Source organism: Cibotium barometz, chromosome 46, assembly GCF_041138505.1.
Source record: "Cibotium barometz isolate CiBa-2024 chromosome 46, ASM4113850v1, whole genome shotgun sequence".
In the NCBI taxonomy this organism is placed as follows: domain Eukaryota; kingdom Viridiplantae; phylum Streptophyta; class Polypodiopsida; order Cyatheales; family Cibotiaceae; genus Cibotium; species Cibotium barometz.
Window position 1 is genome coordinate 44762499 of NC_141091.1, and position 5066 is coordinate 44767564.

A 5066-nucleotide genomic window follows, 5' to 3' on the forward strand; every position below is an offset into this window, starting at 1 on the left:
ATATTAAAAGTGTGATTTTCATCATAAATGATTTGTATGCATAAATATATGCATAAAAGAAATTCTTTTATATTAAAAGAGTGATTTTCATCATAAATGATTTGTATGCATAAATTTATGCATAAAAGAAATTCTTTTATATTAAAAGAGTGATTTTCATCATAAATGATTTGTATGCATAAACATATGCATAAAAGATATTTTTTTTGTGATTTTCATCATATATGTTTTGTATGCATAAAAGATATAATTTTTATATTAAAAGTGTGATTTTCATCATAAATGATTTGTATGCATAAATATATGCATAAAAGAAGTTCTTTTATATTAAAAGGGTGATTTTCATTTGTATGCATAAACATGTGCATAAAGGATATATTTTTTATATTAAAAGTGTGATTTTTATCATAAATGGATTTTATGCATAAATTAGATGCATAAGAGAAATTCTTTTATTCTAAGTGTTATTCCTACTAAATTGGATTTATGCATGGAAAGATGCATAAAGAATTTATTTAAATCCAAAAGTGTTATTTTCATCAATTTTGATTTTATGCATAAATAGATGCATAAAGTATTTTTATTTTTAATTCAAAAGAGTTATTCTTATTAATATCGATTTTATGCATAGAAAAATGCATAAAAGATTTATTTTTATTTTGAAAGTATTATTTTCATTGAATTAAATTTATGCATAGTTAGATGCATAAAAGTTTTTTTTTTAAGTGTTATTCTCATTAAATTTGAATTTATGCATAGTAAAATGTAAAAAAGGTTTATTTTTAATTCGAAAGTGTTATTTTCCTTAAAATTGAACTTATGCCTAAATAGATGCATAAAAGGATTTTTATAAAAGTATTATTCCTACTAAAATTATCTTTATGCTTAATTAGATGCGTAAAGAATCTTTATATCAAAAAATTAGAATTCTCCTACATTCTATAAATAGATGTGACAAGATGTGATAGGAGTCAGATAGATGTAAATGGATGTATGGATGTGAATGTGAATATGGATGTATGAATGTGGAATGTGGAAATGGATGTATGAATGTGGAATGTAGAAATGGATGTATGAATGTGGATGTGAAAATGGATGTATGGATGTGAATGTGGATGTGGATGTGGATGTATGGATGTGGATGTGGATGTATGGATGTATGTATGTGGATGTGGATGTATGAATGAGGATGTAAAAATGGATGTATGGATGTAGATGTGGACGTGGATGTATGTATGTGGATGTGGATGTGGAAATGGATGTATGGATGTGGATGTGGATGTATGGATGTATGTATGTGGATGTGGATGTATGAATGAGGATGTGAAAATGGATGTATGGATGTAGATATGGACGTGGATGTATGTATGTGGATGTGGATGTATGGATGTAGATATGGACGTGGATGTATGTATGTGGATGTGGATGTGGATGTATGTGGATGTGGATGTGGATGTGGAAATGGATGTATGGATGTGGATGTGGATGTGGATATGGATGTATCAATGTGGATGTGGATGTATGAAGAATGAGGATGTGAAAATGGATGTGGATGTGGATGTGGATGTATGGATGTAGATGTGGATATGGATGTATGTATGTGGATGTGGATGTGGAAATGGATGTATGGATGTGGATGTGGATATGGATGTATGAATATGGATGTGGATATGGATGTGTATGTATGAATGCGGATGTGGAGTTAGATGTATGATGTGGATGTACGAATGTGGATGTGTATGTAGAATAATGAATGCGAATGTGTATGTGAAATGATGTGTTGTCGTCGATATGAGTGAATGGATGAGATGTGATGACATGATGTGAATTGGGATGTGAATTTATGATATGTGATGTGAATGAAATTGATTTGATGAGATGGAAAATGATGTGATTGGATGAGAATGAGTACATATATGAAAGGGAATGTGGAATAAGTAATGTGGACTAATGAGGGATAATGTGGAAAGATGAGAGTTCAATATAGAAACTGCATTTGGGACCTGTTTGTAAATGACTGTTTTATGTCAAGAATGCTGGGGAAGCATTTTGATTGTCTTAAGAATGTGGTTGTAGAGAACTACCTGATAAAGTTGCAACAGCAGACAGAGAGTCAACAGAGGACGTCTCGCGTAGCAAGGTCGACCGAGGTCTTGACCAGCCTTGGTTCGATTTAAATGGTGAGCTTCCGGTACGGTGGATGAGGGACCAAGGAAGCGGCCTATGAGTGAAGCGCTAGGTGACCTGCGAAGGATCCTAGAGGGTGCTGACCATACGGTGCTCGGGCTCTGGGTCACCAAAGATACCCACACGTGCATTGCCCTAGGGCCAAACTAGATTCTCTTGCAAGGTATCTTGGCCCTAGGGACAAGCTAGATTCCCTTACAAAAGGATCACTCTTGGCATGCACATGCATTGATGGGCCCAAGGGCCATTCTACCACACATGAGAATCTAGCTACTGTTGAGATATCGAGCTCGTCTAGTGAGGCGGTGGACACTGATGACCCGCCTGGGGGATAGGCCCCACACTTACACCACTGGCATGGTTGGTGAGATCATGGGAGATATGCGGCCAGTGGGATGACAGGCTGTGTGACAGCCATTCTAGAGACTGGCATAGTTATAGCGCCAGCTCATTTAGTCGGGTTCACACTATAGAGAACCCATGTATGTATTGGTTGAGTACATTTCATATTGTGTGTACTCTTATTCTTGTATATGGTGTGTTGAGTGTTGAGTAGAGAAGAAGAAGATTTTCAGCCTCTCACCTTGTGTGTTCTCTATTAGGGTTTTGTGAGTGTGTGTGTGCTTGCAAGAGCTCAAGCTCTCTTCCCCCCTGCATCTTTTCATGGTATCAGAGCCTGGTTCGTGCTAAGGGCTGAGCTGCAAGCAAAAGAACCACAGGAAGCGGTACGAGGGTAAGAGCTGCAACTACTCTTCCCTATTTGTGTTGGTGACTACACCCTTGTCGGGAGCTCTACGGGAGGCACCGGCAAACGGTCTCTGATTGAGGAGCTTTCTTCGCGGGAGTAAAGCTATAGGGAAACTATGTAGTCCTTGGGACTACAAAATTTTCGGGCCGGAAACGCGTTTCGGGCGCATCTGGACCTCCGTTTTTCAGAAAGCAGGCGATTTCGAGCATTGCGAGTAAGTCATCGATTCTCTGCAGAACTCTGTTTTAAGAACTGCAGGAAGACAGATTGACTGTGCAGACACTGTGGGTGCTGCAAAGAGGTCTACAGTTGCCATTGGGTGTATGTATGCACATTGAAGTCACTGGTTGTGACATTTGAGAGTACTACAGTATTGCTGTGCAGAAAATACAGCATTTGTGCAGGAAAAACCAGAGTGCAGGTTCTGGTAAAATTGTGTGTTTGGCAAGATGTCTAATGATGGCATAACACAGATTGTGGCTGAGAAGCTTGACAAGAATAACTTCCATGCTTGGAGGTTCAGGTTGACGAATTTCCTGATGGGAAAAGGCTATTGGGACTACATAGAAGGTGAGCATGAAGAGGCACCGGAGATACCGGATATAATATAAATCCGACTGCTGCAGATGTGAAGGAGTTTAAAGATTGGAACCAAGGAGCCAGGAAGGTTATGTATTGGCTTTCCATTAGTATACAGGACACCATGATTGGGCACATTCAGGATGCCAAGTCCCCCAAGGAGGTGTGGGACACCTTGGTAAAGCTTTATGAAACAAATACCAAGGCACGCAAGATACAGTTGAAGAATGAACTTCATACTGTGGAGAAAAAGAGCATGTCTGTGAATGACTATGCGCTGAAGATAAAGGGTATTGTGGAATCCCTTGCATCTATTGGTGTGTCAGTAGATGATGATGACAAGGTGGAAGTCTGTCTACGTGGTCTCGGGCCACAATACAAGGCGTTTAAGACGTCTATTCAGACTCGGGAAAACATTCCCAACTTTACAGATTTGGTGTCTATGCTGATTATCGAAGAGAACTTGGGTGAAGACCAACAGTCTTCACAAAGTAAAAACAGTTCAGAGCAACAGGCTTTCTACACGAGTTCAGGAAGAGGACGAGGTAGAGGAGGCCGTGGACGCGGTCAAGGAGGTGGCCAAACAGGTAATCAGAATTATGGCCAGCAGCAGCAGCAACAACAACAGTCCCAGAATCAACAACAACAACACGCAAGTGGAAGAGGCAAATTCAGAGGCAGGGGGAGTCAAAGAGGCCGTGGAAATTGGCAAAGGCAATATAATGATGCACGTGAATGCTATTATTGTGGTAAGCCTGGACATGTGCAGTCAGAATGTTAAAAGAAGCAGGCTGACATGCAAAATGGGAAAGTGCAGCAAAACAACTATGCATCCTCAAGCAGAAATAATGAGGATAATGAAAGGTTGTTTGTTATGTAGCATGTTGTGAATGCCATGTCTGAAAATGTTGATGCAGCACAAAAAGATAATGTATGGTATGTGGATTCAGGCGCTTTGAACCACATGACGAGTCATGGGGAGTGGTTCAAGGAGATGAAAAACTCGGAAAGACCAGGTTTTGTGGAAACAGGGGATGACACTGCTCATCCAATTGCCCACGTTGGAGATGTGCCATTGTCTATGCAGGATGGCAAAGTGAAGTACCTTGCAGATGTACTTCATGTACCGAACATAACAAAGAATCTGGTTTCAGTTGGCCAGATGATTGAGCAGGGGTTGCAAATTCGGTTTAACCTTGATGGGTGTTATGTTGAAGATTTTAAAGACAAGTGCAGGTTGGTTGCAAAAGGCAACAGAGTGGGCAGAATGTTTACGTTGAATGTAGACATGCCTGAAATGAGTGCTGCGATGTTTGCAAATGGTTCAGGAGTTGTTGCAAACACAGACATATGGCATAAAAGAATTGGACATGTAAATGTGCAGAGATTGAAGTCTATGCAGACAAAAGGAATTGTGACAGGGCTGCCAAAATTTAAAGTGGAAGGTATGCAGAAAATATGTGAAGCATGCAAATTTGGGAAGCAAACAAAGCATGTGTTTCCACGTAACAGATATGTGAGCAGAAATGCACTAGATGTTGTGCATTCAGAT